This window comes from Trichosurus vulpecula, chromosome 6 (assembly GCF_011100635.1).
Source record: "Trichosurus vulpecula isolate mTriVul1 chromosome 6, mTriVul1.pri, whole genome shotgun sequence".
In the NCBI taxonomy this organism is placed as follows: domain Eukaryota; kingdom Metazoa; phylum Chordata; class Mammalia; order Diprotodontia; family Phalangeridae; genus Trichosurus; species Trichosurus vulpecula.
This window is the reverse complement of record NC_050578.1, coordinates 220,848,584-220,862,222: the sequence shown is the minus strand read 5'-3', so window position 1 is coordinate 220,862,222 and position 13,639 is coordinate 220,848,584.

Here is a 13,639-nt window from a genome sequence, read left to right as displayed (position 1 = left end):
GCTATAGGGCAGTGAGTACAACATTACCTCCAAAGAACTAAACATCAGTGCTATATAGAGAACAGTGGAGAAGTACGTGGTGGCTTTAAGTAAGCTCCAGTCTATAATTAGCGAAAGACTCTGAAGAAGAACAGGGGTCAAGGACATTGTCAAGGAATTGCATGTTAGGAAGAGAAGATGTGGCAAGAGTGAGAGATGACTGGGGGATAGCTAAAGTGCTTCAATATTACCTTGGTGATGTGGGAAAAATCAGAGAAGGCTGACAACATGTTATGCATTTTTTTTGGTGTAAACTTTTGGGAGGTTATGGACAACAGTTCAAACAGTCATGGATTGGTTGAAATCTGCATCATAGAGAGGAATCCCTAAAATGATGTGGTCACAGCTCTACTTGAGTATGAAATGGACAGTTCTAGAGTGACAGGTCTGGAGTAAATTTTATACAAGTCAGTCCAGTGTATGTGTTTGTTGAATTTTCCACTTTAGGAGCTTGTGCAATGGGAGTGGTTAATGCAAACCTATTATTATTATTATTATTTTACTGTAACAAATGTTTTCATTTGACTTTTATTTGCACTCTAATGTCACATTTACTCCCATGATATAAACTTTTGTTTCTTCAGTTTCTCCTGGGATATCTTTTTCTTTTGAGCAGCCTCCTCTTCTGGTTGTATCAGTAAGGCAATAATAACAATGTAGATGATAATTGTCCAAATGCCTATGTAGTTCTGTATCTCAAACTATACAAGACTCTCCACATAGAAGGTAGAAGAAGTAAACCATTTATTCAGACACCAGAGAACCATGTCCCATAAGCCATCTACCCAATCCATCACAGCAATGAAGCATTCGATACATAATATCACAACATGGAGCCTTGCCATCCCAAAACCTCTCAGATCTTCCCAAAGACAGACTCAAAGTACAGCTATCACAGTATGTTCAGCTATCAGAGGCCAACTTGCTTTATCTCACCTCTAACAGTCACCATGGCCATTAACAGCCATAACAGCTCTCTCTCTCTCTCTCTCTCTCTCTCTCTCTCTCTCTCTCTCTCTGTCTCTCTGTCTCTCTCTCAGCATTTCCTGTGACATAACTTCCTTTTCCTCTCAGTAAGCTCCTCCCACCACATGTAACTTAGGCTTCCTGTGACATAAGCAGGTCACATGGCCTATTAATGGGTGGGAAGGATCTTCAAATCTAAATTGCTTTACATTGGTTTAGGAACAATTTGTTCCTTTTCATTATCATCTCAACAAAGGAAGGAGAACTCATGTATGGGTTGATTTGGCCATGAGCCCTGTAAGTGTCCCATTGCATTTTGGGAGCCTTGTTAACCTGAATATGCTCAATGACAAGAGAATGCACATCCACACTCTTCAGTTCTGTCTTGCTCTCTGCATTTTTAAGCATATCTTGTTTCATTCTTTGTACTTTTATCCTCATTACTTAGCACAGTACCTTAAACACATTAAGCCCCTACTAATAGACCAATTTCATTCATTTATGTATAAGAATACTAAATAAAATATTAGCTAAAAGATTACAACAATAGATTACAAAGATTATACATTATGACCAAGTGGGATGTATACCAAGAATACAAGGATGGTTTAACATAAGGAAAGTTATTTTTCTTACTTAATAGCATTTTTATAATTATATGTAAAGATAGTTTTCAACATTCAATTTTATAAGATTTTCAGTTCCAAATGTTTTTCTCCCTCCCTTTCTTTTCCCCTCCCCAAGATGGCAAGCAATCTGATATAGGTTATACATGTACAATCCTATTAAACATATTCCACATTAGTTATGTTGTGAAAGAAGAATCAGAATAAAAGGGAAAAACCACAAGAAAGAAAATGCAAACAAAAAAGTGGAAACAGTATGCTTAGATCAGTATTCAGGCTCCATAGTTCGTTCTCTGGGTGTGGAAAGCATCTTGCATCATAACTCTTTTGAAATTGTCTTAGATAATTATATTGCTGAGAGGAACTAAGTCTATCAAAGTTGATCATTGCACAATGTTGCTGTTACTGGGTACAATGTTCTCTTGGTTCTTCTCACTTCACTCAGCATCACTTCATATAAGTCTTTCCAAGTTTTTCTGAAGTCTGCCTGCTCATCATTTCGTATGGAACAGTATTCCATTACATTCATATAGCACAACTTGTTCAGCCTTTCCCCAATTGATGGTCATGCCCTCAAGCTCCAATTCTTTGCTATCACAAAAAGAGCAGCTATAAATATTTTTGTACATGTGGGTCCTTTTACCTTTTTTATGAGCTCTTTGGATATGGACCTAAGAGTGGTATTGCTGAATTAAAGTGTATGCATAGTTTTATAGCCTATTGGGCATAGTTCATAAAGAAAACTATTAACATAACTGATTACATCAATAATAAAAGTTTAAAAATCATATGATAACATCAATAGATGCAGAAAAAGCTTTTGATGAAGTTCAACAGTCTTTTCTATCAAAAACGCTCACAAATATTGGTACAGATTTTTTTCCTTAAACTGATAAAAAAAAAGCATTTATCTAAAATGACGAGAAAGTGTTATTTCTGATGGGGATAAACTAGAAGCCTTCACAATCAGATCAGTTCTGAAACAAAGATGCCCACCCTCATCAATATTATTCAATATTGTATTGGAAATCCTAGCAATGGCAGTAAGAGAAGAAAAAGAAAAAGAAGGAATCAGAATAGGGAATAAGATAATAAAACTATCTCTTTTTGCAGATGATATACTTGGAAAATCCCAAAGACTCAGCTGAAAAGTTAGTCAAAACAATTAATAACTTTAGCAAAGTAGCAGGTTAGAAAATAAACCCACATCAATCATTAGCATTCGTATATGTCACAAACAAAACTCTGCTAAAAGAGATAGCAAAAAATACCCCATTAATAGATGTTTTTTGATTGATTGCAGTTTAAATTGGATCAAATGACATCTGAGTTTCCTTCTATCAATGAAATTGTATACCTTAAAGTAGTACTCATTTATCCTTTTGTAATAAGCTATAGCATTTTTTATGTTTATTGGGTATTTTGTACTTGGATAAATACCATTTTTCATTAATCTCCAATGATTTAGTGAACTTGTTTTTATTGTATTTCCTATTCTGTAAACTCCTTGAGGCCAGAATTCATGTCATCGATTACTTTTCTATCTCTCTCCTTAGCACTTGGCAGTACTAGGCACATGACAGGTACTAGATAAATAACCAATTTGGTCTCAATTTGGCTTGTTGGAAATCTATGTATAGTATATAATATCATTTTTAGAATGGCAGCAAAAGTAATGAGAATGAGAAGAGTGCTTGTGGTAAAAAAAAAATAAAATATCCACTTTAATTTATATAAAGAACAGTAAAAATTTTTACACAAAGTGACTGTGTGCAATTATTTTTCAGTATTTACTCATTTTTAAACTTTACTTTGAGTTTACTCTAAATCTACTCTAATACCACAATTGGTTTGGCAGGAAAATTACATGGTACTTTTGGGCAATATGCCCTATTTCTAGGAGATATGTGTGTCTATCAGTAATGAAAAAAATCTGATTAAGTTATTATATAGTAGTTATTGCTTTTTCTTAAACTTTGCTATTATTTCATTTCTATTTAGTAAAAGCTACCAGGGCAACCTTTCTAAGGAAAGCATTGCACTAAGGAGTAAAAAACCATTAATTACAGTGGCTTCCTTTTTTCCATAATAAGTGGTACTGGATGCTGGTAGCATATTTTTATGAATGTGATGCTTCTTGCCTCTTCTCACTGGGATGGGGGCCTGGGCTGTGCATGGGGGATTCAAGTATGATTTGTAGTCAGGTCTATAGGCCACTGGATCATAGTGGGGAAGGCAAGGTCCAGAGTAGTCCTGATAGTTTTGGGAATCATAGAAATTCTCCGGATGAAAAGGGTCCTCAGAACTTCTAGATCATAGCTGTCATTGGATTGAAAGCTAGAAGAGACCTTTGTAGCCCTTTATTTTAGCCCATTCACTTAGTGGAATCCCACGGGTAGTAAGTGCCAGAGCCAGATAAAAATCCAGGTCATTTTAACTTCAAATCCAAATCTTTCCATTGTACCACACTGCTGGTCTGGTCTAAACCCGACTTAAACAAGAATCCCATCTATACTGTCCCTAACAAGTAATCATCTAGATTCCACATGAAGGCCTCCAGTGTTGGGAAACCCACTATTTTCCAGGATAAGTCTTTACACTCTTGAAGAGCTTTTGTGGTTAGGCAGCTTTGCCTTATTCTGAGCCAAAATTGGTCTCTCTGCAGCATCTTTAGTTTGTCCCTAGTTCTTCCTTTTGAGGTCAAGCAAAACAAGCCAAGTAACTTGTAGATATAGATATAGATATAGATACAGATATAGATATAGATATAGATGTAGATATAGATATAGATATAGATATAGATGCAGATATAGATATAGATACAGATACAGATATAGATATAGATATAGATATAGATATAGATATAGATATAGATATAGATATAGATATACATGCAGATATAGATATAGATATAGATATATCACAGACTTCAGGCTCCTAGTCAATCAAATTTCTATCCCAGAATTAGGGTCTTTTTGTACATAGTTGGTGTAGCTCATTTGAAGGCTTCAAGATCTTCCCTTCTTTCTGTAATTCTCTGGTACAATACCCAATAATTATCCTCCTTTTCTGAATTCTCAGAATACAAAGTATTATTAGGTCTATAATTTGGGAGAGAGACATTGCACTAAGTAATCTGATTTTGTTGAACAAAAAAAAATCAATGATTCAGTCATCAAGTGTTTTTTAATTTGCCAAGTAATCAACTAATTGATAGGTATTCAAAGAAAGGCTATAAACTTTCCCTAATCTCAAGGACCTAAACTTTGTTGAAACAAGAAATGGACAGGATAAATTAGAGACAATCAACAGAAGGAAAGCACTGGCATTAAGGAGATTAGGAAATGTAGTTAAAATTGCATTGCTGATTTTACCAGAAAATAAAGTACATTTAGGAATGTATGGATTGACAGACATTGTTAGACTGCTTGTATGATTTGGATTGTCCTCCTCTGCTGGGAATAAGCAGGTATGCCATTTTCTTTGTACTCAGTCCAGTCATTTCATCCACAAGGCAAATGCAGAAATTAATTATTCATGAGAAAATTTGAATTGCATTCACCCTATTTTAACGAGAAATTACACTCACATTTCTCATGTACATCACTGCTAACATGCCTTTTCCAGGGACATGAGGCAAGTGTTGGTTCAAAAGGAATAAAAAAAAGTTTCAGTTATCAACCATAGTAGTTGTTTCATCATGTCAAGCTCAACAAGTAATAGATAACCAAACCATTTAACAATCATATCTTTAGGACACCCTTAATAGTTAAGAATTTATTTGTGGTGCTCAGAGAAATATATATTGTAATCACAATAAGAAGTAAAAAAAAAACATTCAGCTCAAGGAAAGGACAAGGACAAATCTATGATTTTATTAACCTAGAGAATTCCCAGATGAGGAACCTTACTTAAGCAATGAGCCCGTTGACACTTTTTCTGCAACTTAGATAAGTTGACTCAGCAGAGGTATTGAACATATTAGCTATGGGAAATTCCTGCTTGCACCACACCTGTCAGGCCAGAAACATTTAGAAATGTAATTGAGAAATATAAACCAAAATAAATAAAATAAGAATGTTACTGTTGCTTTGTTGTTTTAGTCATGTTCAATTCTGTCACCCTATTTGGGGTCAGAATACTGAAATGCTTTGCCATTTCCTTTCCCAGCTTGTTTCATAGATAAGGAAAGAGTGGAAACTGGGCTAACTTGCCCAGTGTCACACAGCTACTAAGTGTCTAAGGCCAGATTCAAACTCACAAATATGAGTCTTACTGACTCCAGGATCAGCACTCTATCCATTGTGCCACTGTAACAACAATTTGGCTAGCAGCTGCTGTGGCTGTGTACAACCAACAAGGAACAGCACACAGAAGACTGCTAACACAGGTTCTTTTGATCTGCTTTACTAAGGAAAATGACTTTAAGGGGTTAACAATTTCACCTTAATCTTGTATACAAATATCACTCACTTAGTTCGGGAAGAAAAGTCAGCAACCTGAACTTCAGAGCAAATCCAAATAAATTACAAACATGCATTATAAACAGACCAAATACAAAGCAATGTCTGCGTTAGCAAAGCTAGGGGGCAGTTACAACAGCTTGCCCAGAGTCACACGCCATCTTCCAGTGAGTGAGAGCCCCAAGGGAGAACACCAACCTATAGGCTTATATATCTTGTTCAGGATCAGAGGGTGTCACAATGTTCGACTCAGACCCATATGACCTAAAAGCCTCTGGCATCACAAACACATCACTCAAACCATGCAAACCAGGCTTTCCCTTGAGGCAAGGAAGTCATCAAAGACTCTTAATTTAATCAAAGAAAAAAGCTGGGACTCATCAAGGCCACTTGATTAAATAAGTGCTCCAAAAGAGAAAACAGTAAAAGAAACTCCCACCTTAATTAATATTAAAGCCACCTAACTTCTCTATAAATACAAATATAATAGAAAGCAAATAATGCTAATAGATGGTTTTCTTTTTCTGTTCTTTTTTGTTTTTAGTTTACAACATTTGGTTCTACATAATTTTGAGTTCCAGATTTTCTTCCCTCCCTCCCCCACCTCCCTCCCCAAGACAGCATGGAATCACCTATAGCTTCCATGTATAACTTTGCATTGAATTAATTTACACACTAGTCAAGTTATGGAGGAGAACTGTGATCAATGAAATGAAGAAACAGGACAAAAAAGAAAACCAACCCAAAAACAAAAGAGACAAAAAGAAAAAAAAGGGGTGGAAAGGCTAGCATGAAGTGTGCCTCAATCTGCATTCATACTTCATAGTTCTTTCTCTGGGTGTAGTTAGCATTCTCCATCATGAGTCCTTTGGAGTTGTCTTTGTACCTTGTGTTGCTGAGAAGAGCGAAGTCTATCAGGGTTGGTCCTCACAGAATTCATATATCTGTGGTTGTGTATAATGTTCTCCTGGCTCTGCTCCGCTCACTCAGCATTATGTTGTGTAGGTTTTTCCAGGTTGTTATGAAGTCCATGTCATCCCCATTTCTTATAGCACAATAGTATTCTATTACCTTCATATACCACAGCTTGTTCAGCCATTCCCCAATTGATGGGCATCCCCTTGATTTCCAATTCTTGGCTACCACAAAAAGAGCCACTATAAATATTTTTGTACATATGGGTCCTTTTCCCGCTTGTGTGATTTCTTTGGGATACAACCCTAGAAGTGGTATTGCTGGGTCAAAGGGTATGAACATTTTTATAACCCTTTGGGCATAGTTCCAAATTGCTCTCCAAAATGGCTGGATCAGCTCGCAACTCCACCAGCAATGTAACAATGTTCCAATTTTCCCACATCCTCTCCAGCATTTATCATTTTCCTGTTTTGTTATTTTAGCCAATATGACAGGAGAGATGTGGTATCTAAGAGTTGTTTTGATTTGCATTTCTCTAATCAGTAGTGATTTAGAGCATTTTTTCATATGCCTATAGATATCTTTAATTTCTTCCTCTGAAAACTGCCTGTTCATATCCTTTGACCATTTCTCAGTTGGGGAATGACTTGTATTCCTATATATTTAGCTCAGTTCCCTGTATATTTTAGAAATGAGGCCTTTATCAGAGACACTAGTTGTAAAGACTTTCTCCCAATTTTCTGCTTCCCTCCTAATTTTTGTTGCATTGGCTTTTTTGTACAAAAACATTTCAATTTAACATAATCAATATTATCCATTTTTCATTTTGTAATGCTCTCTGTCTCTTGTTGGGTCATGAATTCTTTTCTTTTCCATAAATCTGATAAGCAGACTATTCCTTGCTCTCCCAAATTACTTATAGTATTGACCTTTACTCCTAAATCATGAACCCATTTTGACTTTATTTTGGTATATGGTATAAGACATTGGTCTATGCCCAATTTCTGCCCTACCATTTTCCAATTTTCCCAACAGTTTTTGTGAAATAGTGAATTCTTAGCCCAGAAGCTGGATTCTTTGGGTTTATCAAAGAGTAGATTGCTATAGTCGTTGAGTACTGTGTCTTGTGTACCTATCCTATTCCACTGATCCACAATTCTGTTTCTTAGCCAGTACCAGATAGTTCTGATGACTGCTGCTCTATAGTACAGTTTAATATCTGGTATGACTAGGCCACCTTCTCTAGCATTTCTTTTCATCGCTACCTTAGATATTCTATACCTCTTGTTCTTCCAGATGAATTATGTTATTATTTTGTCCAGCTCTGTAAAACAATTTTTTGGTAGTTCAATTGGTATGGCACTGAATAGATAGATTAATTTAGGTAAAATTGTCATTTTTATTATATTGGCTTGGCCTAACCATGAGCAACTGAATTTTTCCATTTATGTAGCTCTGACTTTATTCACGTGAAGAGTGTTTCAGAATTATGTTCATGTAGGTCCTGGGTTTGTCTTGGCAGATAGACTCCCAAATATTTTATAGTGTCTGCAGTAACTTTGAATGGAATTTCTCTTTCTATCTCTTGCTGTTGGGCTTTGTTAATAATGTGTAAGAATGCTGAAGATTTATGTGGGTTTATTTTATATCCTGCAACTTTGCTAAAGTTGTTTATTATTTCAAGTAGTTTTTTACTTGATTCTCTAGGATTCTCTATGTAAATCATCATATCATCTGCAAAAAGTGATATTTTAGCTTCTTCTTTTCCTATTCTAATTCCTTCAATTTCTTTTTCTTCTCTTATTGCTACAGCTAATGTTTCTAGTACCAAATTGAATAGTAGGGGTGATAATGGACATCCTTGTTTCACCCCTGATCTTATTGGGAATGCATCTAGCTTATTTCCATTACAAATAATGCTTGTTGATGGTTTTAGGTAGATGCTATTTAAAATTTTAAGGAAGGTTCCATTTATTCCTATGCTTTCTAGTGTTTTTAATAGGAATGGGTGTTGTATTTTGTCAAAGGCTTTTTCTGCATCTATTGAGATGATCATATGGTTTCTGCTAGTTTTGTTGTTGATATGGTCAATTATGCTAATAGTTTGCCTAATATTGAACCAGCCTTGCATTCCTGGAATAAATCCTACCTTGTCATAGTGTATTATTCTGGTGATAAGTTGCTGCAATCTTTTTGTTAATATTTTATTTAAAATTTTTACATCAATATTCATTAGGGAAATTGGTCTATAATTTTCTTTCTCTGTTTTGACTCTACCTGGTTTGGGTATTAGTACCATATTTGTGTCATAAAAAGAATTTGGCAGGACTCCTTCTTCACCTATTTTCCCAAATAGTCTACAAAGTATAGGAATTAGTTGTTCCTTAGATGTTTGATAGAATTCACATGTAAAACCATCTGGCCCTGGAGATTTTTTCCTGGGGAGTTCATTGATGGCTTGCTCAATTTCTTTTTCTGAGATGGGGTTATTTAGAAATTTTACTTCCTTTTATGTTAACCTGGGCAATTTATGTTTTTGTAGATATTCATCCATATCTCTAAGGTTGTCAAATTTATGGGCATACAGTTGGGTAAAATAATTCCTAATTATTGTTTTGATTTCCTCTTCATTAGAGGTGAACTCACCCTTTTCATTTTTGATACTGGTAATTTGTTTTCTTCTTTCTTTTTTCTAATCAAATTGACCAAAGGTTTATCAATTTTATTGGTTTTTTCATAAAACCAGCTCTTTGTTTTATTTATTAATTCAATAGTTTTCTTGGTTTCAATTTTATTAATCTCTCCTTTGATTTTCAGTATTTCTAATTTGGTATTTAATTGGGCTTTTTCAATTGGCTCTTTTTCTAACTTTTTCAGCTATATGCCCAGATCATTGATCTCCTTTTTCCCTATTCTATTCATGTAAGCATTTAGGGATATAAAACTTCCCCTGAGAACTGCTTTTGCTGCATCCCATAAGTTTTGGTATGTTGTTTCATTATTGTCGTTCTCTTGAATGAAGTGATTAATTGTTTCTCTGATTTGTTCTTTGGCCCACTCATTCTTTAGAATTAGAATATTTAGTTTCCAATTAATTTTTAGTTTATTTTTCCATGGTTCTTTGTTACAAATAATTCTTATTGCATCATGATCTGAAAAGTATGCTTTGACTACTTCTGCCTTTCTGCACTGGATTGTGAGGTTTTTATGCCCTAGTACATAGTCAATTTTTGAGTATGTGCCATGGACCACTGAGAAGAAAGTATATTCCTTTTTATCCCCATTCAGTTTTCTCCAGAGGTCTATCATATCTGCCTTTTCTAAAATTCTGTTTACCTCCTTAACTTCTTTCTTATTTATTTTGAGGTTAGATTTATCAAGTTCAGAAAGGGGGAGGTTGAGGTCTCCCAATATTATAGTTTTGCTGTCTATTTCTTCCTGTAACTCCCTTAACCTCTCCTCTAAGAATTTGCATGCCATACCACTTGGTGCATAAATGTTAAACAATGATATTGCTTCATTGTTTATGGTGCCTTTTAGCAGGATGTAGTGTACTTCCTTATCTCTTTTAATTAAATCTATCTTTACTTTTGCTTTGTCTGAGATTAGGATTGCTACACCTGCTTTTTTTACTTTAGCTGAGGCGCAATATATTTTACTCCAGCCTTTTACCTTTACCCTGCGTGTATCCCCCTGTTTCAAGTGTGTTTCTTGTAAACAGCATATTGTAGGATTATGGTTTTTAATCCATTCTGCTATCTGCTTCCGTTTTATGGGAGAGTTCATCCTATTCACATTCACAGTTATAATTTCTATCTGTGTCTTTTTCTCCATCCTATTTCCCCCTGTTTATGCTTTTATTTCTCCCTTTCCCCTTCCCCTCCTCAACAAAGATTTGCTTTTGACCGCTGCCTTCCTCAGTTTACCCTCCCTCTTTATTCCCCTCTTTTATCTTACCATTTCCCATTTGTTACTTCTACCCTCCCTTCTGACCACCCCTCTCCCCTTTTCCCCTCCTTCCCCTACTACTTTCTGTAGGACAAGTTATATTTCTATACTTATCAGGGTATGTTATTCCCTTCTTGAAGCAGATCAGATGACAGTAAAGCTCAAATACTGCTCTTCTCCCTCCCTTCTTTCTGTCTGCTATAATATGTTTTTGTGCCTCTTCATTTGGTGTAATTTACCCTTTTCTACTACCTCCTTACCTCTTCTCTCATGGCCCTCCCTTTACATCTCTTACTTATGTTTTTTATCCTTATATCAGTCATTTTATACAGGCATTCACAATCTATGTGTATCCCTTTCAGTTGTCATAATAGCTGTACTATTCTCAAGACTGGCATATATATGTATATATATAAAACATACATAATATGATATAATCCTATATAAAGATGCAAACAACCTGCCCTTATTGATTAATAAGGTTTGTGGGGGTTTTTCCCCCATTTACCTTTTTATGTCTCTCTTGAGTTTTGTATTTGGAGATCAAATTTTCCATTGAGTTCTGGCCTTTTCATCAGGAAGGTCTGGAATTCCCTTATTTTGTTGAATGTCCATCTCCTTGCCTGAAAAATTATGCTTAATTTTGCTGGGTAGTTGATCCTTGGTTGTAGTCCCAGCTCCTTTGCCCTTCGGAATATCATATTCCAATTTCTCCTGTCTTTTAATGTGGAAGCTGAGAGATCCTGAGTGATCCTGACTGTAGTTCCACGATATATGAATTGTTTCTTTTTGGTTGCTTGCAGTATTTTCTCCTTAACTTTGTAGTTCTGAAATTTGGCTATGATATTTCTTGGTGTTTCCAGTTTGGGATCTCCTTCAGGGGGTGATCGGTGAATTTTTTCAATGACTATTTTGCCCTCTGGTTCTAGGACCTCTGGGCAGTTGTCTTTGATAATTTCTTCAAAGAAATTGTCAAGGCTCTTTTTTTCATCATGGATTTCTGGTAGACCAAAAACTCTTAAATTGTCTCTCCTGGATCTATTTTCCAGGTCAGCTGTTTTCCCAATCAGATATTTCACATTTTTTTCTATTTTTTCATTCTTTACATTTTGTTTTGCTTCTTCTTGGTGCCTCCTAGATTCATTAGCTTCCACTTGCTCAACTCTAATTTTTGATGAGTTAGTGTTTTCATTTTGCTTTTGAATCTCCTTTTCCAATTGGTTGATTTTACCTCTCAGGGTGTCATTTTCTCTCTTTAGATTCTGAATCTCCATAGCCATTTCACCAATCTTATTCTTTAGGGACTTGATTTCATCAGTGGATTTTTTTCCTTATTTTCTTTTAGCTCCCTAATTTGGTTTTTAAAATCCTCCTTTAGCTCTTCCAGCAATGCTTTTTGGGCTGGGGACCAGTTCACATCACCTTTTGAGGTATCAGATATATCTATAGTGTCATTGCTGTCCTCTTCCAAATTGGTATTTTGATCACACCTGTCTCCATAAAAAGACTCAATGGTCCTCAGTTTTTTTTGTGTGTGTGTTCTTCTTCATGTTGGTTAACCTTTTCCTGGCTTTACAACAAATATCTACCTTTGGGGCTCAGTGCTCTCTGTCCCAGCTTTCTTATTCTGGGGATTGTGAGTCTGGTTGTTGTCTTTGTGAATTATGGCCTTCAGTTTCCTGAGGTGTGGGGGAGGGGTCTGGCTCCCTGATGTCTCTTTCTCTAGGGGTGCTCTCCAGCACTGTTGCTCTTCAGCAATGGTCTCAGTTCTTTGTTGTTTGAGCTAGGTGTCTGGCACTTCCCCTGGGGGAGCCAGAGTACATCTGGGCTCCTGGGGTCGACCCCTGCTGGCTCTGTCCCTCTGGGATTCAGGTACTTCCACTACTCAGCCACTGAAGTCCCACTTCTATCTCCTCTGTTCCAGTGTTCTTTTTTTTCCGCCTGAGGAATTCTCTGGGTGAGGTGGGGAGGGATTAGAGCCATTTACCTGGCCATTATGTCTCCCGGAAGTTCAAGAAACATTTCATGCCTTCGGGCCGCAAGCCTCAGGAGTTGGTATCTCACGGCTGGTGGTGTTGAGCTGCCTCTCCTCGCTTCCACAGAGTGCCGTCCTGTGTTGGGAGGCCTGGGGATCTCCGCTGGTTTCAGGTGCCCACCTTTCTCCCAGCCTGTCTCCCACATGGGTTTCCCAGCCGGCCGCTTCCACTTTGGTCAATAGATGATTTTCTAAGTCAACATGTAACCATAGGGATCTTTATGTATGGTTTAGTGGGAGTCTCCTTTCCATTTGAGTTTGATCATTGTTCTAGAGCATTGAGATTACATGAGTTGGTCAGGATCACAAAGCCAGTGTGTGTCAGAGGCAAGACTTGAATGGAGAGCTCCCTGGCTCTGTGATGAGCTCTCTGGTCCCCATTCTGTGTTGCCTGTAAAGCATCTTAAAGGTAAATTATTGTTTGTGACCCAGGACAGTGATAAAGTCCACCCTTAAGAAAGAAATAAACATGTGTATTGGCAATCAAGATAGGCTCTTAGCACTTATTCAACCAAGTGCCCTTGAAGAGTTTAGCCTTTACATTCCTGGATTTAAATTAGGAGTCCTTGATGACCTCCTTGCCTCAAGGGAAAGCCTAGTTTACATGGGTTTGAGTGACATGTTTGTGACATCAGAGGCTTTTAGAC